The following is a 27,067-nucleotide window of genomic DNA, read 5'->3' on the forward strand; positions in this document are numbered from 1 at the left end:
TTTCTAGTTTCATCTAACCTTTTCTCAGCGTCGTGCTCGAGGGGATTGACAACCGTCGCTCTACGCAAGTGTGAGTTCCTGGACCCTGGTTCCAGCCAACGTTGGCCCTAACAGTTCTGGAAGCGCTGGTGTGTTTTTGAAAGCGACACAACTGTATAGAGATAGCGCAAGGATTCCACGGGATACACCGGAAAGATTAACTCACAACAGAGCACACTCTGTTGCGTGCGCGCTCTTTTGTGTGTGGATCTTTCCTGCGTGTCCCGTCAAATTGTTGCGCTATCTATCTGCAGTTATGCTATACCAACAGGCACAGGTTTAAATCTTGGCAAGCTACGCAACTGATTGGAGGACTATGATGAGTGGAGAGATTTGCTTTCTTTATTTATTGCTCCTCGTCTTTAATGCCCTTACCCCACCCGTCACTGCAGAGTAACCAGCTGGTCTGTTAAGCCACTTGGTCCCTCTTCCACACTTACCTTGTATTCTCTCTCTCACTCTCTCCCTGCCATATATTCATAGGCCCCAGTTTTCCAGTGTATTAAATTTTCAGGGGAACAGAAATTTTCTGTTTCGTTAAAACTCCATTTCTCGCTCCCTTTCGCTCTCTGTTTTTTTCCTCGCCCGCAGCCAAGTTTACGTCGTCTCCTCACTGGGAGCATCACAACGAATGTCTCGATCGGCCGCGGTCTCTCCTAATGCCTGTGGCAGGCAGTCATCCAGCCGCGTCTATACCATCTGCATTGCGTCCCAAGAGCAGGGGGGCCGCTCGTCGGGTGGTGTCGTGCATTCGAGGAGGGGAACCGGGTCGTCGCGAGACGCGAGTGTAAGAGGCCGGAGGGGAGGTTATCACGGGCGTGACCGGAGGGGGGGGGGGTGGAAGGAGACCGGGCCGGATATCGATTATGGAGATGGAAGACGCCATCTCCGTCGACGACGCCGGTGCCGTTTCTGTCGGCCAGAGCGAACCGACGATGTTTGGAGCAACGTTGGGCGCGAGTGGCGCGCCAAGTATCTCGCGGAGGGCAAGAGAACGACGGGACGCACGCCGCTCGGGAAAACACAGTTACCCGCTATTCTCGCGGGAGGAGAAGAGGCGCACCACGAAGTAGCGGGGAGGAGGTGGAAAAAGGAGGTGGGAATGATGCGATTGCTTTCGGGAAAAGATCGCGCGATGCCACCGCCGCTTGTGCGTTTGATATGGCAGTGTTGTTCTCGCTGGCGCCTCTTTTTTCTCTCCCGTGTACGACCCTTTTTCAAGGTGCTCGTCACCTGATGGCTCCCGGTCGACGCGGGCTGAACAGGCTGGGAGTGATGGAGGACTCTAAGAGGCGAGCGTGAAAGCGCGAAGAAACAACAGACAACCACATTGCACAAACCCGTCGTAAAAAAACGTAGAAAAACAGAAAAAAAAAGAAGAGGAGAGTGATGAGGCTATAGAAAATGAAGCCAGCTCAATCAGAACTGAGTGCTCGGTTGACAGAGAATGAGATAGGATAAAAAGAACTCACTGGAGACAGTGTACTACAACCGTAAAAGCATGGCACTGTAGAGGAATAGCTCGAGGTGTGATGGGCGTTGGAAGATGTGCCTCCCTTCACAGGAAAACAGCATTGTGGCGTCTCCCTATGCAAAAGCCAGTGAGGTCTGCGTGTCAAACGTTGTTTTAAGTTCAGTTCATCTCGGGAAATATTCAAGACGGTGATGAGATTCGGGTCTTTGCAAAACGCGCAGCGCAAGGCCTTGTAGAACAGAGCCGTTACTATCTTCTCGACTGCTGAGGTGTCGGTAGTAAAGCTGTCGGCTAGGAGGCTTAAAAGGGCGTACGTTTAGTGAAAAGTAGCTATCACCCAGACTTTTTGTTTTTTGCATTCGAACGGAGGCGATAGCAAACGCTTGAGTAAGTAATGTTACAGACCTTTATTTCTTTGATGCACATACAGTAACTTACCCATATGCACTGTTTTTATTCTCTCTTATACCTTTCATATTATTGTTTTGAGGCACAAAGACGTCGAAAACAATGTAAAAAGAACTATATTACTACGTAGCACGCAACATATCAGCAGTGATTTATAAGAGAAATAGAAAAATATGTGCCGAGGAGAGGGAAACGTACTTGAAGATGGCAGAGTTTTAGATGGAGTGATAAAACCAATAAATTTTTAAGCTAGCATTGCTTGGAATAACGAGTCTCTAGTAGAATTTGGGAGAGGCCACTACCTTGTAAAAATGAAAACAGATTTTAATGTTGATGTTGATGATTGCGGAATATTTTGGCCTTCGCTTTGTCGTGCAATACGTGCAAACGTTTCTGTGATTTCTGCGACACTGACGCGAAGGGTATGCTCATAATAATATTAGCCAGGGGTCTTACGTGCCAAAACCACGATATGATTATGAGGCACGCTGTAATCTAGAGATTCGGAAATTTCGACCGTCTTGTGTTCCTTAACGTGCACTACCATCGCAAAATACACAGGCGTCTAGCATTTCGCCTCCGCCGAGACGCAACCGCCGCGGCTGGGATCGAACCCGCTACCTTTGGATCAGCAGCCGGGTGAGGACTATGCTCTATTACTAGAAAACTACCAAATGAAATCAACTGAGCTACTGAGTACATCTTAATAAATACAGAAAGGAGCTACCGATCGGCAGATTGACGAGTCCTCCGGCCACAACATTGCTGTGAATCGTGACTTCATCAGAATGAAAACAGGACTTGCGTGAATTGGGAGGTCTTGGGTTCGACTGCTACCGACGGCAACTTGTTCTTATTGTCTACTTTGACTTACCTTTATCTCCTAATTTTATACATCAACTAAAAACCGCAAATGAGTTCCGCTATGCTTTTCGTGGCTTCATGAGCTGTTGGATTAATATGGGTGGGCCTGACAAAGACAGCTTACAATGGTCGAGGCTTGGGCTAGTTGGTTCATGGTTAAACTTGGGAAAAAACAGCGCAAAATTGAGACAGGATGCCTTCTTCGTCTTGTGTCCTCTCTCAATTTTGCGCTGTTTTTTTCCCAAGTTTGACAAAGACAGACCCTTAGATGGAATCTCCTTCTTCTCTTTAAAAAAAAAGTTTATTACGCGCTCACCATAAACTTTAAGGACATATTCGGTAGTCTGCCTTGAAAGAATAAAGACAGACCAGACTCGGGGACTAGTTTGTGAGGTTATGCAGTCAAATGCACGGATCCCCACCGCGAGTGTTACAGCGTCACCGAATAAAAAGCTCCAAGTTGAAACGGTTGCTATTGGACAATGCTGGAAAATGTGCACTCGAATGTCTACGTTGGATAGTATTTGGAAGCACTTTTAACAGGATTGTGTTTTACACGGGGCTTTACTGAGAATTTGCTGCGTCATGTAGTCGGAAACATGAGCATTCACCGTAATCCCTACGAGATGGCACTAGCTTACCGGTCTCGAACAGCGACACATGCTTCAGCGAGAAGCTCAACGCATACCAAGCACATTACCGGACCTCTACGCGGTAGTCACAACGAGACTCACCGTTTAGATGTTCGCGAAAGTAAAATCACAGAGGATCTACATATCTGATCAAGAGATTACAGCACGCTTCAATATCTTCCGTCGTGACCCCGTATGAATTTTTTAGAGAAGCCGAGCACCTTGCACCACGAAAACAGAAACTTAAAGCGAAATCGAGGCTTTCCGAACTAGCTAAGTGCACTGGGACACATGTGGCAGCTCCAGCCCCGTCGCTTTAGCTGCATAGCCGCCTCGAGTTTTCTGCGAGTATGGTACGGAAACTTCTTTCCATCCATGCATCGAGGCAGTCGCGACATAATATCCGCGGTGACTTCCCGCATGCTCATGTCAATGCTTCGTAATTTATCGTTAAGGATTTTATCTTGTTTTGTTTACTGGTGAGGACACTGTCCTTTTGTGCCGTACCATGTAGTGAGAGACAATTTGTCTAGAACGATACATTCATAAGTTTTCTTACGTCCACCCGCAAAGAAGTGCCTTAGAACACGAAATGTTCGATGCACTGTACAGCGATATGTAAAGAGTCATCATGTGAACAATGTAAATGCCAGCAAGTCGCTATTGAAGGTGAGGTACTTTTCTTCCTAATCGCTCACCATGGCACGAAAGGCGCTCAATCGCACAGAACGAGCGATTTTAAACCCTGCATGAGACTGAAATATGCATACAAGGTGATATAATTGGCTAAGGTACACGAATAAGGCGTTGCACTGGCTGCAACGTAGTTGTAACGTGCAGCCTGCCGCATATGTAGTGTGTATAAAATAAATAGATTTCTAGACATAGCGATGGTTCGCAATGAAATAAGACAGGCGAATAATTTATTAGACGTCTACAGCCATTTTACGACGTACAAGGCACAATCGATGAGAAATACTCAGACGCGGCGGACTGGGCCCACGACGAAAAAAAAAAAAAAATCCCGGGACATCTGAGATTTCCGGTAAAGCGATGCCTGAGTGAAAAATACGAGCAAGGAGAGAAAAAGGCAAAACGAGCGGAACACGAAAATCTCCTCGCTGGATTGCAATTGCTTTTCTGAAATATAACGGCCAGGCTTCTTTTTTCTTTTTAATAAAATAAATAAAAAAAGAAAAAAAATTGATACCCAACGATGGACTGGAGCAAATAAGTTTGAAATCGCTCCACAATGACCCCTTGGCTGGGCGACGCAAGAAACGCTGAAAAAAAAATAAATAAAAAAAGACGAAGGTAACGCAATACCTGCAACAAGACAAATGGTCGAAACTGAGGGCTTAGGCAACGCTTTGTAAGGCCAGCAGGAAAGCGTGGCACCAGAGAAACGAATTAATGCCCTCTTTTGGAATGAGGATAAGAAGCAGAAACAGTCTAGGGACACGAGATTCCTAATCCTGTCTGTTTCTCGGTCGGAATTGATTTCCTGACATTCCCTACGTTCGGTGCGTTATGAAATCTTTCTCCGCGCGCAGCGTTTTCTCTCCTTCCCCCTCACCCCTCTACTTTCATTTGCTTCTTTCTCTTTTTTTTTGTCCTGAGCGCCTGTTTCTTAGGACGAGACACACGCGAGGGACATGTAGCAGTTTAACAAGGATCAGCTTCCGAGCAGCCGCTTCGTTTTCGTAAAATTAATGCCTTAATTAGCGTCGCACAGCCTTTGTGAAAATATCGTAAGAGTCCCCTTGCGCCATGTCTCGTTAATGCTTGTTTTTTGTTTTTCGTTACATATTCAAGAGAACATAAAAGAATATTCGTGCATGATATAAATTTCTCCCGTCGAGATATCTAAGACTGCAGATACATTGTTCTTTTCTTGAAAACTGATAAGTTCTTTCTTTTTTTTATTTGCAAGAGATTAATCGCACGGGCGCTATTTAAAAAAGATGCATGGCGAAGAACCTACGTACTTCTGAAGTATTTCGTATGCTCGTTTGCAAGCGTAAAAAAAGAAACATACAAGAAAGCGAACAAGGCCGACATATGGTATTTCGCGGGGTGAGACCGTGATCGCAACCTTAAACAACGTGAATATAAAAAAAGTAAGAAATAATTGCACAAACAGAATTTAATAGTAACTGTCTTCGTAATTCTGCGACGTTCAAGCTCGCGGTAAAGCGTTTTAGGTGACCTCTCATTGTTACAGAGCTGAAAATTTCAAACTGAGCAATTTGGTACACACTCACCTTCCACTTCGCACAGCGCTCACAAGAACGAGGACAAGGGGGATACTGTTCAGCCTTGCTTGAGTGGCACCGTTGTTTACAAAGGTACTTATATATTTGTTTAACTTGTGCAGAATACTGCAACTGCACGAAACAGTCTACAAACCGGTACACAGGTACATCAGTGGGGCTTCTGCGCACCGTACAGTCAGCGCCAGAAGTTTAGGGACCATGAGACACACGAAAAAAACTTGGAGGACGCTTGAGCTTCGCCTTCAAGAGTAGAACGCGATAGCGTAATCGGGCCCCGTGCGCATAGCCTTCTGAAGTGATAGCCTGCCTTCGGTTCTCGGTGGATGCCTCAACCGTACCGCATGGAAACGAACGTCTGTGCGCGTAACATTGGCCGTTCCAAACTATCCTAGAGTGCCCACTGCAAGTACAGTTGTAAAGTGCCCACTACGCCACAATTCTTCCTTTTGCGAATCAGCGAAGGGCCCACTACGCGTCCGTAAGGCAACGCGCGAACCTACGCAGCTGCTTACTTTGTAATGGGTGGGCCTTTAAAACACCCACTCATTGCGAAATTCACAGGTTTTTGACGCCTGGCGCGATTCTACGCTTCTGCCACGCAATATTACATACGTTAAGGAGACCCCTCCCATTACATGCCTTTTTTGTGCGATTCATATAGGGTTTTTTTTTTTCTTAAGCAGTTTCAAGCAATGACGTGTCTCTGTGGTAAGAACACTTGCTTGCTACGCAAAAGGCCTGGGTTCAGTTTTCACTTGAACCAAAGATTCTTATTACTTATTTTTAAAGACGATAGTCTTTCTTGGGGAACTTAAACGCAGAAATTTTGGTCTGTCTGTCTTTCTGTCTGTCTTTCTGTTTGTCGGCACGTCCCTCGATTCAGCCACTAGGCCAAAGTTGAACCACTTGCCCAAGGGCCAGCAGTCTTGAACTGGTACGGCTGTTCATACTTGTGAACGTTGTCGATCAAAAAGTAAATATCATGCATATCTGAGGTGCAACATCACTAGGTAAGTATTAGGCGGCGTGTTCCTTTAATAGAAAATGCATACATACGTAATTTTAAGGACCCTAGTTTCTTAAGCTGCGCTGAAAATGCATAAGAATGGAAGCTTGAGCGAGTTGGTATGCGTTCATCTTTGTTGAAACAGCGCTCACTAGACGACGACGAAGTAAAAGAAGGCACAGGACAGGCAGCGCTATAGTACACTATAGACAGCGCCTGTCCTGTGCCTTCTTTTACTTTGTCGTCGTCTAGTGAGCGCTGTTTCGACAAAGCTGAAAATGCGACTGCGCTGAAATTTGCCTTCCTCCGTGCCCTTCGCACGAGCTCATTGTTGTGTTTCGGTTTCGGTTCTCTTGCACTGTACGAATGCCATGGGTTGGTGTTGAAAAACTTTAGTTTTGAGAAGGCCAAGAAGGTGAAAAAAAATATTTAAAAAATGAAAAAGCAGCGTTGTGGGCGGCCTTCAGGCTGCCGGTTGTGGGCGCCGCTCTGGCGTTCCTGTTTTACCCAGGCGACGTGTAAATAAGAGAGTGTGTGGAGAGTACTCGTTGAGTGCGGACGTTTCTCTGCTTCAGCGCTTCGCGCCAAACCGCGTTTTCGGGCTGGCTGGCGTCCCCGCCGGTCGCGTTGGTCACCGCCGGTCTTCGCCTGCTGCTGCGCCGGGACTACCAGCACGCAACACAGCACTCATGTTTCCCGACGTATTGCCAGATGGCGTCCATATCTCACACAGCGCCTCTTCTATCGTCTTTACACGACATTTGCAGCGAAGCACGCAGATACGCGGCCAATTTTATTTACTACATCTTTCTCGAATTCTCGCTCACGGACAACGTTGAATTTTCACTTATAAATAACGACACCGATGCCCGCACAGGTATTTCTGGAAACGAGCTCTTGAACGCTATCGCGTTAAAGCTGCATATCGTCGCTGCTTGAGCAGGTAGCCTTAAACTTAGAATTCCGGCATGTTCTAAGACGCGTTACCATGTACTATGCATTTCGACGGAATACAGTCACAAATTTCTGGCGAATTCAAAGTTTTCTGCGACCTAGTGGTCTGTGGACTTCTGACGCCGACTGCACATTCCAAGCAGCTGGAGCAGCATGGCAAACTTTATCCACCATAACCAGTTTGTCTTACAATCTCAGTAATAAATGGAAACATAGCAGTGGTCTGCGGGTATAGGAAAGGATTTGTGCATCTTAGTTGCAACAAACTGGAAATTCCAACACCGGAAACTTCGATGCCAGAAATTTAGAAACAAATCGCACAAGAAGACATCGTTGCACTCTGCGTTTTCAAAGCCACTCTTTAACGGGAGCTCTTCAATATGAAGTATTGCAGCCAATAGCGAGAGATACGCAAATCTTTCACCGGAATGGTTTTGCTTGCATGGGAAGCACATAAATAATTCCATCAGAAGTTCTGTCGATGTTTTCTCGGCAATCGGCGCCTACGCAAACAATAGCAGAGGCTTTGCGGCGTTCCCGCTGCGCTCATGAATGAGTAATGATCGGTCCACTGCAACCAGCGACGTTGACGCTGGGCGTCACGGTTATTTTCGGGCTTTTACGAGGAAGTCGTCCCAGATTCCCCATTTTCCGAGAATCGTATATCACTCGGCTTCAGAGACCTCGAGCAATATACGGATCCGTTTTTGCAATTTTTACACTTGGCGTCCTCTTTCGAGCAGTCACTGAAATATTAAAAGTGTTCACTCGCAACTACTTCCAGTGGGCTGTTCAAATCATACGACGGATTCACAGAGGCGGTGAACGCCAAGAAGGAATTCGCGATTTCTCTACGACCGACTCTCGATCTGGGCACTGTTCATCGCAGCGCTATGCTTAATTTCAACTAACTAACTAACTAACTAACTAACTAACTAACTAACTAACTAACTAACTAACTAACTAACTAACTAACTAACTAACTAACTAACTAACTAACTAACTAACTAACTAACTAACTAACTAACTAACTAACTAACTAACTAACTAACTAACTAACTAACTAACTAACTAACTAACTAACTAACTAACTAACTAACTAACTAACTAACTAACTAACTAACTAACTAACTAACTAACTAACTAACTAACTAACTAACTAACTAACTAACTAACTAACTAACTAACTAACTAACTAACTAACTAACTGTGCAGGAACCCTTCTGTTCTTACATTTAGATGCAAGGGAAAATTCCAGGCTAAATCGTTTCTTTGTTTCTGTGAGGTCTCCTGCCGCACTCGCTATAGCTTCGCCTCATGCACACTATGCATGTAAGAGAGCCAGTTTTACAGGTTCAAAATGAATAGCTTTGCAGGCGAGCAGGAGCACGACACGGTGCAGGGTGATAAAATGGAAACTCTCATTTGTCCAAAGTCCAGGCGCTTCGATTCTCACTCTCTCTTTTTTTTTCTCTCAAAGCCATGAATAATTCTCCTTCCTACTGATCGTAATTAAACATCTATTAAAGATCTATTAAAGATCTATTGTCAATAACGGTGATGTTTAGCTGAGTTAACACTGCATATTTTCAGCACCAGGTGTAGAAGCCAAGAGACGTTCATAACTAGGAAACGAAAACTTACGGGATCTCTAATGCAGACACCTTAGACGACTAGAAGGCAACGGCCATACGGTATGGCTATTTTATCAAAACCATCATCGGCATTATCGGAACTCGAATGGTTCCCTGAGAAGCTGCACATTTTGTTGATGATGATGATGTTGATGATGTTGTATGGCTGATGGTGACGACGATGAATTATAGATCACCCCTTTGCAATGGGGCTTTCAACCACCCACTAGTTACAGTTCCCGTTGTGGGACGCCTGTTGCGATTATACACTTCTGTCACGCAATATTACATCTATTAACGTGATTGCTTGCTCGAAATGACGATTGTATAGAAACTATTTCCAAAAGCGGTTCCAACCACTGGCGTGGCTCTGTAGTAGAATACTTGACTGCCACGCAGAACACCTTGGTTCGATTCCGGTCCGAACGCGATTTTTATTAAACTCACTAATTTCACGTGGGTTTTTGTATCGCACACCAGTTTTTCAAGGTCAGCGTCTGATGAGGCCCTTGAGGATCTCGCCTGAATAAAAGAAAACTGCGGGTGCTTGCAAAAGGATCAGCGAATGAAGGTTTGTAAGCTTAGAGGCAGCTTGAACAAAAAAGGACGTTTAAGGGTTCCTCGTTTACCATCGGAGGTCACTTGTCCATAAAGGCAAAATAACAAAAAAAAAACCCTTCAGGCATCGTTGGGTGAAGTGCATTTAATCGAGAACTCCGTATACCGTACCGTACAAAAGAGGATAAAGACAACTTGTTTACGGTCGCTATTTTATTTGTATCATTTGTACCGGCCTCAGTTTCTAAATCATGTCTGGGTTTCAAACTATTCGCTCTATCACCATCCCGTTTTTCCAACTGTAACTGACGTACCTTAACTTCTTACCTGAACCATTGCGGTTTAATTTAACTAAGTTTCCGCTAGAAAAGGGATATAACAAAAAAGACAGTAAACACAGATCAGAGGACAACTGCTCGGGGCCCGATAATTGTGAAGTATCCGACTTTTTTCGTAGCTACAGCGATGGAGAGGATTATCTTACTGTCTGTATGGGGAGAAGCACGTGCATTAATCTATAAGTTTGTCTGTGAGAACCACATTCTTGGAGGTACATGGTTGTACTAGTTCAAGTGAAACATATCGTTAGTATTTAATTCGGTATATCTTCACCGTTTCTCCTACATATTCTGGGCGAACCCTGTCTGATACCGCAGCTGAGGATAAGGTCCATAAACGAAAGAGTAAGCTTTTCAAACTTCATGCTGAATACTGGCTGTCACGCGCACTCCTATACTAATCAGGTGCTTCATTTAAATGAAGCCGACTCTGTGCATAAATAATCAGTTGCACAGTTGCGCTATATTTTTCTTTTTATTTTCCTAGCAGCTCCAAAAATGCATGCGGAAGCACGAATTTTTCGACTTAGGCAGGCGCGCCATTTTTAAATTACATATGACGGGCTTTGCACAACTAGCGTGACAGCATGGCGGTGCCAAACAAGCCATCTTCCAATTGCATTCATTCTTCCTCCTTTCCCATTTACCAGTGCAGCAATTAATCAAAGTTAAAATTAAAACAACGTAGTCTTACTTCAAGATTCGAGTGTTAGATATAATCCATCGGTGTCAGTGAGGTTACTTGTCCATTGAGAACTATTAAACCTAACATATGACGACTGCGTAAGCACAAAGGTGTTGATATCTCGGTTCCTCAGTGGCGATACTAAACCCTACAGGAAAATCTGTTCAGGCCCACGCACGTAGCTAGTTAGTGGTTGTTTCGCTAACATCGACGCAAACGCCCATTAAGCCATGCTAATTAAACTGCTCCACAGACACCTTTTAAACCCACACTACGCTGTGCCGTAAGGCTATCTGTAGAAGGTCTTATCAAAGCAACCTCCACCAAATCACGTACGTCGTTTGCAGGAAGCTATGAGATGAAAAACTAAGGATAAAAAAAAGCGGACGCGTAAAAATTGAGATTGATAATGTCATTACGGCCGTTGTAAAGAAAACTTTAAATAAACGTGGGAACGCCGGCGACTTAAATCAACGCACCTATTTATTCTAACAGATTTGATTTCATTTTCCATACAAGATTAGCGCAATGGAAGTTGAGCTTACGCATGCGCCGTGTACTCCAGATGTCGCGTGGAAAGCTTCGATGATTTCTCTCTTCGATGAAGCCACCATCTTCGCCACGTCTACCAAGAAGAAAAAGATAGAAAAAACAAATCGGTGTATAAATGACCTAAACATGTAAACAACTACAGCAACATGTTTAACACATGATTTTTTTTTTGTTAAAAGAAAGGAAATTTTGCCTCATCATCAACGTCCGCACCACCATTACCACCACTGTTACCACCATCATCATGGCCACCAGCTTGGCCTCTTCCAACGATCTCCAATTACCCCTTTTTCGCTTAGAACCTTTTAAGTAGATGTTCGAAGCTTCTGAGAGTTTTGTTTAGAACCTTCTAAGTAAAATATACCATTGCTCGAAATAATGTGTGACAGAATAGGCGCACTGTGCCTTGAAACGTTTCATGCCGACAGCTACGGCGAAAACGCTGAGTCGCTATAGGCGTTGAATATGTGACGATTTCTCAACGACATGCGGGTAATCTCTAATTGGTGTCAACTAATAAAGCCTTTATTCGCGAACGTAACTTCGCTTCGATGCGGCCGAAAACACTCCCCCACGAATCCTGCGCAGCACTGCTCTCTTTCAGAGAACTATGGTTAAATCATCGATTCGCCAGGTGCGTTAGATCTGTGACAATTTCCTAATTTCATGCGGGTAATCTCTACTCAGGGTTACCTAATAATGTTTTATTTGCGAACGTACCATCGCTTTGTCGTGGTGGAAAGGAATCCCGAACGGATTCTGCGCTGCATTAATCCAACAATACTTTCAGGGCGCCCAGAAACACACGGTCTTAGTTGAGCAGCGAGATCGTAGTAGTTGGCCCAGATTCCTCATCGTCAAATTAGTAGATTTGCAGCAAGCATCATGCTGTCTACAGATGAAGGTGTTCTTTTTTCACCACCTAGAGCTGCGGGCATCACCTGTCACTGCTTTCACCCTCTCACCAAGATTGTGACGTAGTTTACAAGTGCAAGAGTATACGCGCAATGCCATTAATACGGCAACAAAAATTCTTAGTAGCCTCTTCGCTCTATTGCAGAATGCCGCAAACGGAAGCACATCTCTATGTATCATTTCCAGTTACACGTGCAACCTGAATAATCGCTCCACTTATCTCTAAGCTCACGCTTAATTCTCATGACTGTCCCGCGTCTTGTTCGGCGCGTCCTTCTTCCGATTCCGGATCAAATCCCTGAGGGCGTACTACATCTCGGCTAGTGCATCGACATGCGCGGAGAGGTGAGCGCTGGGAGCGCGCTTTTCGGAGGATGCGAAAGTTGCTGCTTTCATTAGGTCATGCACGACCCATGGAGCTATAGAACGAAGGAAAAAAAGAAGAAACAAAAACTCACTCACGTATGGTGAGATCGAGAGCGAAAGATCTATGTTTTTTTTTTTGTCTAATGCGACCGGTGTTTCAAAACTATGCCTTCGGAGATAATTTTCATTAGGTTTCCCGTTCTTCTTTTATTTCGTCTTGTCTTGTCTTTCTAACGGATCGTCGCCACTAGGCCGGGACAAGGAGCAAAAACAAACGGGGGCAAAGCGGGAGGAAGTCGGAGGAAAGGAAAACAAGAGGCGGCGCGGTCGCCGGAAGAATCCAGAGGATGTACGCACATCTGACGCGCAGTAGACGTCGCGTATCAAAACATGCCCCTGACCGGTGAAATATCGTCGAGGTGTCGCCGTAGGTACAGGCGGGTCCAAGGAGGCAGAAAAAAAAAGAAAGAACAAAAAAGAAAAAAAAAACACGGGGAGAAATTTTCGAAAGACGGGCGAGCAGTAGGATTTCGGGCCCCCGAAAGCTTCGCGATGCAGTTGCCATCGAAGGGGCTTCGCGAAGCGCGACACAGGACAGATAAGGACGTGAACGAAAGAAAGAAAAAGACTGGAAGTAAAGTAACTAAAAGAGGAAATAAGGAAAACGAACCGCGCACGAACAAGAAATAAAGACCAGCAGATCGGAGCGTTGCGACAAAGCTCAGACGAGAGCCGAGGCGGGGGGCGCTGGCGAATAAATTGAGGCATCTCCCGTTCCCACTCGTCTCAGCTGCATCCCCGTACCAACCACGCTGTTTCTTTTCTTTGTGCGCGTGTCTTTCTGTTCACCCAACTTCCGTCACGCTGTATATATATAACAAACGCCGATGTTCCAGTGTTCTTCTATCTTCTTGCTTTCACTATACTGAGAAGCTTCGCTATTTGCGCCCCCCCCCTCCCTTCTTACTACCCGTCGGATCGCATCGCCTCTTCTCCATTTTTCCGTTTGCTTTCTGCGAACAGCCAGCCGTTCCGCTGCACGTTCGACCCACTGTCCCCGGAGAGCCCTAGAGTAGGCCGCAAACGACTCATCGAGGAAAACCAAAAGGCGAGCGGACAGAGCTGTTGTTTTCCCCACTGAGCGTATATAGACACACCGTGTATGGGATAGGAAAAAGAGAAGGGGAGGGGAGGGGGTGCACTTCATGATTATTTTACTACGTTGCTTTTGCTGTTGTTACGAGAAGTGTTCCGTTTCTTCTGTTTTATCACCGGCTGCGAAGCTGCGTGTCTATAACGCCTGCACTGCGAGCGGCATCGCTGTACATTTTCTCTTTGCAGCTTGTAGGAGAGACACAGACGCACAATGCCGAATACGAGCTTTTTCTTTTGTTGCCACGTTTTTCTTTTGTGCCATTTCTTTAACGCCGTTGCAACCGCGGCTGTTTGCATCTCTATATTCCTTGACTTTTATGGCCGGCTCGTTCGGTTTCTCTTGTTCATGGCTCCCCTCTTCGCTTTCGCTTCCTCCGCCATCCACCCTGCATTATTTTAGCGCTGCCTCACCTCGCATCTGTATCCCCGCAGTGGCAAACTTGTCTGTGTCTTGATTTTATCTTTGTACACGCTACTGCTGCTACCGTGTCAATATTTTTTTCTTCTTTTATGGAGGCCCCAGCGTGTCGTAATAAATGAAAGATATTTCGCATCCTGTTGAACTGGCAACACATTTCCTCCGCCCCCTCCCCTTTCGCACCGCGAGGAAGCAGCGGTGGCGTCATCTCGCGAAACGCACGCACACACACACACACACAAAGAATTAAAGTAACGACAACGAGAAGTTTCCCAGCAACGACGCAGAAACGAAGAAGAGATGAAACAACGTTGCAGAGCGCGGCCATCCGAAACAGGGGATGATGTTGCTTGAAAGGAATCTCCCGCGAAGGAGGGTGTAGAAAGAACCAGTTGAATTTACAAATGGGGCTTCACGTCGGAAAACACAAAGGTGTTTATTTGTGCACCTTTGCGTACATTCGAGTTGTGTGTGTGTGTGCGTGTGTGTGTGTGTGTGTGTGTGTGTGTGTGTGTGTGTGTGTGTGTGTGTGTGTGTGTGTGGTGTGTGTGTGTGTGTGTGTGTGTGTGTGTGTGTGTGTGTGTGTGTGTGTGTGTGTGTGTGTGTGTGTGTGTGTGTTTGCCAATGTGCTTAGGTGCACCTGTCACCGTTCACACATTCATGTGTTGCGTCAGTGTATGTGTGCTTATAAGTGAAATGCTCGCACGCGCACGCGTGCACTTGCATTAGTATGTCCTCGTTCTTTTTCTGATGTATATTGTGTTTCTTTAAATGAATGCGCTTAGCGTTTGCACTTGTATATGTTTGTAATGCTTGTGAACACGTGCGAGTTTGCAGGCGCACATCTGTGTTCGCCGTGCCTTTTTCTACACTTATTTACGCATTCAGACACGCATGCGTATACAAATATATGGGTACACACGTATTTAAGCACATTTTAAAGCGTCTATATAGTGACAGGTTTCGCGAATTCCAGCGGCACCGTTTATCCGCGGGCCTAACACAACGGCCTTGAAGGTGTCCCATATACGTCACAATACACATGAAGAAGGAAGGGTTTGGCACGTGTTGGGACCATGCGATAGAAAATTTTTTGTGACATATCGCCAACACGTGCGGAATGCGAATTTAAATTGAGAACGGAGTGGCACCTGAATGGCTACACTACGCAACTGAAGTGCAAATATTTTTTTTTTCGTATACTTCTTTGCTTCTCAATGTCACAGACGTCTTGCAAAATTAAGAGTGAGGAGCGTAAAAGCATGCCTCAGAGCATTCATTTTCTGTGTGTTCGTATGATTACGGGAAATGTCTTTTCTAAAAGGTAAAATGACACACGTGTCTGTGCAAACGTCTATGAATCACTGGCCGTGGCGACGGAAAATTGAGACGATAACAGATATAAATTGTAATTATGATTATGCATGCGTCCCCTCAGCATGTCAAGGCATAAAACACACTAATGTGTAGTGCGATAGAATTAATTTCAGGTACTTAGTGTCCTTAAGATACCACAGAGGGTGTTTGTATACTGTGCCAATCAAAAAGTTATTTCTATTGGTAAAGCCCTAAAGAGTGGATCATAAATAGTATGTATGTATGTATGTATGTATGTATGTATGTATGTATGTATGTATGTATGTATGTATGTATGTATGTATGTATGTATGTATGTATGTATGTATGTATGTATGTATGTATGTATGTATGTATGTATGTATGTATGTATGTATGTATGTATGTATGTATGTATGCGTACAACAATATATAAAAATATACAAACTTTACCACTTCAGTAGAGCTTGAATAGTTCGCGCAGTAGCCATGCGGACGTCAGATTGCGTTCCTTCATAAGGTCTAGACAACGCAGCAATATATTGCCTTCGGACATCCGACGACAATTCTGGTTGATGTGCGTGGGAAGATTTTCTCTTCTCGCGGGGAGTCTTTTTGTCATCGCGCGCTTTTCACGGGTCCCCAAAGACACCGTCCGGAAAGGAGATTAAAACAGAAAAAGACGTTGCACTGCAGTGGCAAGGGGACAAGGAAACGTGATAGGATAGAGTGACAAGGCGTCAAAGGGCCGACAACCCTTTGCCCTTCTCCCACGCGCTGCGAGAAAGATGAACACGCGTACAGAAACAAACAAAAAGTAAAGCAAGCCAATTGACTCGAGTGATGCGGGGGGTCACGCTGCGTCTCTGGCACGCACGCGGGCATATCGGGTATTGGGCTCACGTATGCCCTATACGCAGGCCGGCTTTGAGAAGCAAAACCTGGCTTTCAGGAGCGAGTTCTTCCTCCCTGCGTGGTTCTCTCTTTTTTGTGTTGTTGCGGCCATCGGTTTCAGCTGCATCTTTGCGGCAGCACCGGCAAGACAGCCGGGCTTTCTCTTGATTTACTCGAGCCATAGACGCGCACGCTTTCAGGTCTCTTACGGCAAGTCGCTCACACTGTTATTTTTTTCTTTTTATCTTATCTACCATGACTTGAACATCGGCAGTAGACATGCAAAACCTATTTTCACACCTTCACGCGTACGCATTCAAGCGACAACGACGCTCCCGTGGAGACAGCTACAATATAAACAAATGAATTGCTACCTGAGAATGTACTTAAAGAGATGAAGAGCAAGAAGAAAGAACGAATAAGCTGGAAACGGGAGCCGCGTGACCTTCAAAATATATAGATCCCTTGAAGCGGGCGTGCAAAAATGGGAGGAAGTTTGCATGGTACAGCGAAAAGCCATCGGCCAGTTTCAATGCGGTCAGTCTTGCTTTGCTTCGCAGCTCCGATCCGGTCCGGATCTGACTGCTAGCTCTTGCAAACATAATAAAAGCTTAAAAAATACAAACACAGACGGGGAAGAAAATGTAAGATTCGCGTTTTATTATGGTCTTTTTTTTCAATGAGGCATCTAGTATTCTTTCGTTTCCCTTCAGCTGTCCTTTACCTAAAGTCATCCGTCAAGTCTTCCTCAGTTGAATCGGTGCTCACTCGATGACAAATGCGTTTCCAGAGCACACTTGACGTTGCGATCCACACTGGGTGTGATGGACGAAAGCTGGCTCGAAAGTTTTGTGGAGTGTCAGAATCGTAAAACCTGCCGCGGTGGTCTGTAGTGCATAGTTATGGTGCTCCGCTGCTGACCCGGAGGTGGCGGGATTGAATCCCGGCTGCGGTTGCCGCATTTCGATGGAGGAAAAGTGCTAGAGGCCCGTGTGCTTAGATATAGGGGCACGTTGAAGAACCCCAGGTATTCGAAATTTCCGGAGCCCTCGACTACGGTGTCCCTCATAATCATACGGTGGTCTTGAGACGTTGCATCCCAACGATTGTTATCGTACTTATGTTATCGTATTATTAGAATCGTAAGACATCAGAACTATGCACGCAATGCAAGAAAACTGTTTCATCAAGGCTAGAGAAGAACTAAAAGAATTAAGGCAGCTTCGCAGTAGGGGTGCCAAGCCTGAGAGAAGTGCGGAGCTGGGTGACCTTCTTTGTTTCTCTTCGTTTTTTTTCTTTCTTCATTTGTGTTTATTTCTTCCTCTCTCTTTATCTATTTCTTTCTCTTTCTTGCTCTTTCTATTTTTCTTCCTATTTTTTCCTTTCTTTCTCTCTCTTTCTATTTCTCGCTTGCTTCCTCTTTTATGTCTATTTTTATAGGTGGTCTTCCCTGCGTTACGCCAAGCAACGACAGCCTACGACAGCAAACGACAGCTTAAACTGCTCCGCACTTATCATCATCAAGACGCTCGAAGAACAAGAGGAAGTAGGCTTCTCCTTCGCGCGAGCGAGCGCGCAATATGCTACAGTTAGGTGGCTATGACATTCGTGGTTTTTCCTGCGTTAGCTGCCAAAATTCTTAAATCCTGTCCGCGGGTAGGTTACCCCTCTCCCCGCTCAATAATCTGGACTCCTGGACATCAGGGCCTCGTAGGCAATGAGGCAGCGCACGCTGCCGCCCGGGCCACTGCCTCGCCCACCGATGACCACTCTGATCCAGAAGAGTACTCTCCTCTTCTAACTTTTTAAAGCTATAACTACTCATTATCGGGACTCCCACCGCCGCTTTCCTGCGCTTTGCAAAGGGCTCAGGAAGGCGGACGAGGGAATTCTTCTCCGACTATTCACGAATACGTTACTGTGCCCGGCAGTGCTTAAACATTTTGATTCTTCTTTTTCCGGCCTCTGCCTGTACTGTGCGGAGGTGGCTGACACCTACCACATAGTATGGGCATGCCAGCTCAATCCTTCTTTACCCCCGAACCCCAACCCAACCCGAGAGGACTGGGAGGCGGCCCTGCTCGGCTGCCAGGACCTTCCGGCCCAAAAAGCCATGGCCCGGCGTGTCAGGACAGCGGTCACGACCGATGGGGTCCCTGACTAGGAACTCCACCTGGTATTGTAAGGGAGCTCACCCACTAGGGGCTGGTTTCCCGAACAACCTCTCTGTATATAACAGCTTAATAAATGTTTACTACTACTACTATTACTACTTACGAATGGCCGGGCTACTAGAGTGCTCGGCACTTAGAAAACATGGTTGATCCCTCCGTCATAGGAATCGGTATAACACGAAAGGAAAGTAAAACGTGTCCTCGCAGAAGTAGTTGAATGTTTATTATACATTGATATACGTGTGACAGCCAGGCGAGCGTCGCAGAGCTATTGTTAATATGGATAGATGCTATGAGCGAGGGTTGGGTTAAAGCCTCCACCTCGCGGTGTAAGGCGTTGACAAAATTACACTTCTTTTGGAAACTTTTGAAAACGTGCCGAATGGGACGGCCGTAGCAACCAACGCTCCTAGACATGAAGGAGCGTTGGTAGCAATGGTGCGACGGCGCGTCGCCGGAGCTAATCGTAGAGCACGGTGTAAGAAAAATAATTTAGGTGTGGACACTCTCCGCCCGCCGCGAAGGAGAGCGCGTCCAGATAATGTTCGCCTTTAATACATGCGCCGGCCGCAGTTTCGCGGGGGGCGCTGCGACAAGGGGGCTTAAGAAACCTATTGCGACGAGGCGAACGCGCGTTTTTCTTCATATTTTTTTCACCTCATTGCATTTTTTCACGGCGAGTTTTCACACGGCCACGGTGTAAACGGCGCACCCGACGCACATAGCGTCCCTAACAGCGTTGCGTACGTAAAAGCGCGGCGTCTTGCTTAGAGCGCGTGAGCAGTCTTTCTGCTCGCTGACTTCTCACGTGCGCAACGCCGTTACGGACGCTACGCACGCAGCTCGTCTTCTATAGTGCATGCGCCGGCCGCGGTTGCGTGGGAGGCGCTGCGACATGGGGGCCGAGAGGAGGAAAGAGGCGAACATTATGTGGACGCGCCGTCGGGCGGAGTGTCCACACCTAAATTATTTTTCTTACACCGTGGTAGAGGCCATGCATTACTTCAATCTAGCACTCACAGACGGCGACAGCAACTTGGGAACCAAGGGCACTGTGAGAGATAATAGGCGCGCTCGTAAAGCCACCTGCATATGGTATCGTGGCGTAGTGGTTAGCGCGTCAGTCACCTATCGTCGCGGACTGAGAGGTCGGCGGTTCGATTCCCGTTTACGGAACTTTTTCTTTCTTTGCCATCCGATGGTGTGCATCTTGCTGACGTATTTCCGTGACGGAAATATGACATGAAAGTCTTGGTGGACCCCGGCATACAACACTTTCGTGTTAAGAAAATAAATAATTTATACCTGGCGTTTCACGTGACTATAGCGGATACAACTTCAGAAGGCAGCGGCATTTCCTCCCTAAAGGCGGATGAACACAAGCCTGCACCAATGGGCGCGCACTCGGGACTGACGTCATGAGCGGGACGGCCGGTGGCTCCGCCTTCGGAGAACATCAGCGCGTGCATGAGCGGGACTATTTCTTTAGTCGCGGAGGCGATCGGCTGCCGCGCTTCGGTCGTCTTGGCGGGGCCTCTCCTGCCTTCTAAAGTTGTATCCGACTTTAGAATCAAGGACTTAAAGAAAAGTGGTCAACCGCAGCAGAATGAAGCCAACTACATATGGTTTGTGGTTATTTGGCACTCGTTCGGGTATTTTTTAAATTGCGCTTATTTAACTCAGAATAATCACGCAAAATTTTTTATATTCACTGTAGGGCCAAGTGCGTTTCGATACGCTGTAGAGGACATTCCAAAACGAGAGATCCATTTCTTTTGTGGCAACGTACATACTGCGTGGGGATATTTTTTCCGATCTTTAAAGAAAGCCCGCGAAATATGAAAAAAAGAAAAAAAATAGCTTGGTGGACGCTTGAGCCTCGTCTTCAAGAGTATAGATAGCGTAATCGGGTGGCGTTCGCATCGCCTTCTCAATCGCTAGCCTAGCTTCTCTTCTCGGTGGACGCCTCGACCGTGCCGCAAGGAAAGGAACCGGCGTGCGCGTAACACTTGGAGTTTTCAAACTATCCTAGAATGCCTACTGCTAGTACACTTTCTTTTAACCTTCACATAACTCGTCCTTTTGCGAATGGGCGAAGTACCGACTACACGTCCGTAAGGCGACATGCGCAATAGCGCACCTTGTTGATGCTGTTGTTGATAATGATGATTATTTAGCCTGTGCGCTTTGCAATTGGTGTCCCTTTAAACAAATCGTTCGCTGCGCATTTGACGTGTTTTGACTCCAGGTGCGATACGACGCTTCTGCCACGCAATATTACATGCGTTAAAGACACTCCTCGTACTGCATGACGTTTTTATAGGGCTGTTTTTTCCGAAACAGTTTCAAGCACGGTTGTGGCTGTGTGGTTGAACACCTGCTTGCCACGAAAAGTCCTAGGTTCGATTCCGCCTCCAAGCGAAGTTCTTTATTATTTATTTATTTGCGTCTATCGCGAATTTCTGCTTCACGGACAATGCTGATTTTTCGCTCGCAACCAACGATGCCCACACCGGAATTTCCGCGAAACAAGCTGTTTAACGCTATGGCGTTAAAACCACGTGACTGCACTCAAGCGCTGCCGTAATGCAGCGCTCTCAACCGTGCTTCGAGCGAAATGAACGTGCGCGCTCACCGTGGCGAAATGGCGGCCGCGGCTCCAGGCATCGGATTCACAGAGCGTCAGCAGTTTTGACGGTGGCCCACAGCAAGCAACCGCCGTTGTCCCTGATAAGCGGTAAGTTGGTGGTCCGCGCACACGGTCTAGACTATTATTCTTGGTTGTGCAATAATCTATGCTAAGCGATTATTACTGGTTGATTTTAGTATTGTTTGGATAAAGACAGTGGAAAGCGTAAGAATCATTAAAGTTAGCAAATTTTTCACACATAGTGCAGTTCTGCAATTGCGAAGTTTCAACTTTGGGGCAAGAGAGAGAGCGAATTAAAAATTATTTTAGGACCAGGCGCACGTTGTCTTCTCCCAGAGGTGGGTGACGTCCTTATTCCAGGTAGCCATGGCTTGCAGCCAACGCCCTAGCCCTGTCCACTAGCCGGAGCTGGTTCTCTGGGTTTAGTGACGTCAACAACCCCTCCCACTGGTCTGCCGGATTTTGCTTTACAGTCTGTTCGTCTATGGGCGGTATACTTGGGCTGTTTCGCAATTTCCATACTGTGTGGTACAGGGTGTTAGCAATATCCGGGCAGTATCTGCAGTTCCTACGGAAGTTGCCGGGGTACATTGCGTGGAATAGCGTACCGCGCGGATAGGGGCCTGCCCGGAGCCTTCCCCAATTCACTACTTGCTCTCTAGTCAGCCTTTTGTGAGCAGGTCGATAGTGGCGTCATTGCTTCCTGTAGTGCGGGAGTATTTCTGGGTATTTTCTGGGTATTCGCTCCTCTGCGTTTCCAGAGTCCGAATGTCGCTGCGGGGTATACAGCCCGATGTGTATGCTCTCGGGCTGCAGCATGAGCCGCTCGCTTGCCCACTATAGGTTCATGCCCGGGTGTCCAGTGTATTCCTACGTCTTCGACGTCGCACTTGAGGAGAACTTAAAGGGCTAATCTCCTAAGTGATTCTTTTAGAAATCTTCGACACGGTTCTTGTGAATCCGTCACGAAGGTTATTGACAAAGAACTTGTACTGATCGCTAACGCAATGCCCAGTTCCTCTTCGGTGGTTGCATCAATGGCACATGTCGAGGCGCCAGTGAGCTCTTTACCCGTTTCATCCGCCACGATGGCTACATATTTGTTTATCCCTCGGTATTTAGCAGCATCCGTGTATCGTACCACGGCCGCTACGTGATCGTACGCTTTCATTGTTGTTATAGCTGGCTAGCCTCTGCTGTAACAATCGTGCTCGTTCTTGTCTTCTTCCCTTGTCATGTTCCGGGTGCATGTTCCTAGGTATCTCACGCACATGTATTTTATCCTTGATTTTGTGGGGAATAGACTGGGGCAGGTGTGCTTATTTTTCTACTGTATAGCCGAGATTCCTTAGAGGTGCTTGTACCGTTTTCGTAAGCTTCAATCTTTCCAGTTGGTTCACCTTTTGGGCTTCAATTGACTCTTCCCAGATATCGTGAACACCCATAGAAATAAAAAGCAAGAAAGTGGGCTACATTTGGTAAGTAATTTATTTTTTGTATTCCTTCCGGCAAGACATCGCGAACAAATAAAGCCAAGCACATTGCAAGAACACAGCAATGTTGCTGAGAGCTATCCGCCGCTTTTCGTGTAGTTTTTATCTTCTGCCCTCTATACCTGGGTGTTGGGTATTAAGTCATGGTTGAAAGCCATTTCTAGAACCGTCGTTAAAGCACCTGCAACATATTTGCATTTTGTCCGCGCGTGTTTTAGCATTCTAAACAAAACATAATTGTGCAAATTTAGGCCTTTATGCAAATGCGATTGGGGGTTTCAATTCAGCCAGTGTTCTTACTTCGCCAAGAGTATGAAGTTGGGCATGTTGGTAATGCATAACTGATCACGTAGCGCAAAATTTGACACAGGACAAGAGAGGGGGACGAAGACGAGCGCTTACTTCCAACAAGGTTTATTTCGAGGAGCGTACACATATATACTCTCGAAATGCGAAAAACAAACAAATCATTCAAGAAGCTCACAATTGCCATGCGCGAAAATCTTACATTCTCAGGAAAGACAATTCTTTTTGACAAAGCCCGAGAGAGGGAGTGCTGATGCAGTTCAGCCCTAATCTACAAATCCTCTCTGCCTCGATAATTTCCCTTGTCGTTTTATTTCTGTTTTTTCCTACGATAATGGTGTCATGAAAAAAGCGGTTTGCAGCCACACGTGCTGCAGTGCAATGCCAGGAAACCATCGCGACCATTCTTGACATTACAAGCATGTTCCCGGAGCCGGTCATTAATACAGCGGCCAGTTTGTCCTATATACTTCTTGTCGCTTCTCTCTCGGGCTTTGTCAAAAAGAATTGTCTTTCCCGAGAATGTAAGATTTTCGCGCATGGCAATTGTGAGCTTCTTGAATGATTTTGTTTGTTTTTCGCATTTCGAGAGTATATATGTGTACGCTCCTCGAAATAAACCTTGTTGGAAGTAAGCGCTCGTCTTCGTCCCCCTCTCTTGTCCTGTGTCAAATTTTGCGCTACGTGATCAGTCTTACTTCGCGTCAATACTGAGTTCTCATATATAAGGCAGCGCTCCACACGAGGGACGCTTACCTAATGCCTTCATGGCATGATCAAAATACGTATTTATTCTCTTTTACTCGGCCTTTCTTCTTTGCATCCGCATTTAAATAGCAATTCGCCGTCAGTTCCGCGCGTAGTGTTTTTTCCTGTTATGTTAAATGCTTCATTCATTCCCGAAGGCACGTGCGATTTCATTTCTTTTAATATTCCAAGGTGTATTTCTAGAGCCAGTATCTATAGACTTGAAAAACTACTCATCTTTTGTCGATTTTACGACGCAAAGATGGTTTCACTAAAGTTCAGCCATAATGCTGTATGGCTGAACTTTAGTGAAACCATACAGTCTTCGAAGGGATCAAAAGATACAAATGATAGCGAGGTATTTCGAGAGAATGACAATCCCCCCCCCCCCCCCCCCCCCAAAAGAAAAAGAAAAAACTGGGGCATCACGACAATGACTGTCCCAATGTAAGAATAAAAAAATAAATAAAGACACTACGTCCAGGTTGAGGTCACCTATAGCGTGCGTTCGCAAATATAGTGTCCGAAAAAAGAAGTCGCGACCTTCGATTCTTTTTTTCTTCGTGGTAGCGATCTTCAGCATCGAAGGTTAAAAGAAAGAAAAGACGACCGGTAAATCGCTCCTGGCCGTGTTTGTCAGATATACCGCTGAGCGACAGGAACATTTCTGCCGACAAGGCGTTATTGAACGGCGACTTCCGGAGCAGCGGCGCAGAGATGAGAAGGGGTCGGGCGAAACGGCAGTGAGCCACTACAACGGATATGCCGCATGCGGACGCGCTCCCAAGAGAACGAAAAGAGAGAGAGAGAGTGAGGCTGGGGCGAGGGGGCGTCGACCAAGGCAGTCGCAGCAGCAGCAGGAGCAGCAGTGAGCGGAGGCATCAACAAGCGGCCCAAAACGACCGTCATCACGACAGGCTTGCTTCCGGACAAAGATAATCTCGACCCAGGGCGCGAAATCAAAACGCCATCAGTCAACGTCACGGGCTTATGATGTCACGACAACCTGGCCCGCCCTGGCCACACACCCTGAGATCAGCGGTGTGCTCTGGCGACACGGCACTTTTACGTCCTTCGATGCCGGCGGTTGCCTGCGCGTCAGCGAGATATGGCCCGCCTAGCCACCTTGGCAAAACAACGGGCACGACCAAGATGTTCGGAAAGAGAATACCGACGGGAGGGGTTGCAATAACACTGATCGACGCGAGAGACTGACTGCAGTGCGAGTGCCAAACAGTTGTATACAGGGTGCCCCAGCTAACTTTAGACAGAGTTAGCTCTGTTGCATGTTGCTGACTATAGTTAGCAACATGCGAGACAGCTATGCAAATATTCCGACGCACTCTATGTGGACGCGACCAAATGCATGTTGCTGACTATCACATGGAGTAAGTCGCATTATTTTTTGTGTTCTGCTTGTTGCATAATATGGCAAGATTAATTAACCAACTTTTCAAGCAACGAAGCTAGGCAAAAAATTCCATTTAGAAAGTTGTAGACCGCTTTGCAAAACGCCCGACTAGAGTTGCTAACTTTTTATCTATTAAGTATTAGTGCTTTTCTGCTTACTGCAGATGCCCGCGAAATACAAAAAAGTACCATGTGACATGCCTGCTTGCGGGCCGCGATTTCAGTGCTTCCATGCTTCGATACGTTAAGAAAGGTGCAAAATGTGGGATGGAATGCAAGATTATTATCGCGATGCCTGTTATTTATTGAGGACGCCATGTGCAGTTGTCTTAAGGAGGACTATACAATTGCTCAGGACATCTAATGACATCTCGAAGGAGCCAGGACTTCCGCAATAATAGAATCGAACGTGTTGATCGCTGTTTAAAATTGTAACAGAAGAAACACAGGTAAACAACGACATGTCGCACCATATTACGTTGACACCTTCGCGATAGAGCAGGATGATGACCACGTAGCTACAGATCGCCGCATGTAAATACAGGCTGTCATTAAGAGCGTGTGTGATTCGTTTAACTGAAGCCTTGACATTATACAGTCATTATCGCTTTATATATAGGCATACTATACGATCTAAAATATAGCTGACGCTAACAAGTGGAGTTGTCTTCGCGACAACGAATGGAGCTGCGTAACTACCCCGTGTCTCATTACATGGCTGCGAAGATGAGTGCATTCTACGCATGCGAGTTGGCAGGTGAGTACCTCGAGTTCAGCGGTCTACCTGTCTCCTAGTTCATGGTTTGTCACAAAAGGCCATAGCGTGAGCGTCAACTTCGTGAAGGAAATAATAATTACTCGCAGCTATGGTCGCACGCGCCTACTTACCACAGATGCTGAAGTTCCCTCTTAATCGGGTCCGGGGTATAATGAAAACTATAGCAAGAATAGCAGTCGAAAAGGTCTGGTGTCCGGGCTATATCTGGGTCGTCCTCTTTGGCTCACCCACTCGCGCTGTGAGTCCGTGTTTTGCCTTGACTGTCGCCATTGCGCATCGTCGCCGAGTGCCGTCCAATAAACACATCAACACACCTTACGCAGGACACGATTAATTAAGAATGTACTGTCGGTACCCAACATTGCCATCGCGCGCACCTATCGTTGTTTCCACCATGTTTCTAGCGCATGCCTTCCAACACACGGTCGCCACTGTGGAAACTACAAATCAGAGAATTATGACAAAGCTTACCACGGCGTTTTCTGCGTCGCGAATGGCGGATGGAACGCTCTGACCGGTAAACTTTCCATCGTGAATAAAAGGGGAAAAACGAAATCCTGGGTGAGCATAAATATTGTCTGTCGGTAGCTTTAAAGGGAACGACGTTAGCTTGGAACCTGGAGCCTTAATAATTCTAGCCTGGGGACAGAATTCTTCATTCGACGCGAGACGTTCGTGTAGCGGAGAAATCATCTTACAAAAGCCCCGATTTCTTTCTTTCGTTTATAGCTAGTATGAGATACTTGCTATTTAATAAAAAAAAGCCTCAAAAAACCTTATATTAAAGAAAAACAACCTAAACTTTTCAGCTGCTTATCATTTCGCGTCGCTCTTGGTGTTCCTCGGGGAGCTTGTTATGGTGAACAACCGGGGTACACGCGGAAGCATGTTTCTTTCATAGAGAGGCCGCTTGTGAGAGGACGGGGTGACAATTAATCTAGAAATAGTAATTAACCAGAGCTACACGGCCTTTGAACCACACTTGGAGCACAACCTCTTGACGCTC

General features: G+C 46.2%; 1 protein-coding gene across 10 annotated transcripts in view; it reads right to left on the bottom strand.

Moving 5' to 3' along the window:
* Positions 1-27,067, bottom strand: part of LOC119394082 (glutamate-gated chloride channel) — a 340,243-nt gene that overhangs the window by 119,071 nt on the left and 194,105 nt on the right. For 8 of the 10 annotated variants that reach the window (XM_049415630.1, XM_049415629.1, XM_049415627.1 and 5 more), the window contains exon 5: positions 11,414-11,493. The exons of the other annotated variants lie outside the window; for them this stretch is intronic. The gene's annotated coding sequence lies outside the window, so the exon portion shown is untranslated. The remainder of the gene's footprint in view (positions 1-11,413; positions 11,494-27,067) is intronic. 10 annotated transcript variants of the gene reach the window in all.

Source organism: Rhipicephalus sanguineus, chromosome 5, assembly GCF_013339695.2.
Source record: "Rhipicephalus sanguineus isolate Rsan-2018 chromosome 5, BIME_Rsan_1.4, whole genome shotgun sequence".
NCBI classification, from domain to species: Eukaryota; Metazoa; Arthropoda; class Arachnida; order Ixodida; family Ixodidae; genus Rhipicephalus; species Rhipicephalus sanguineus.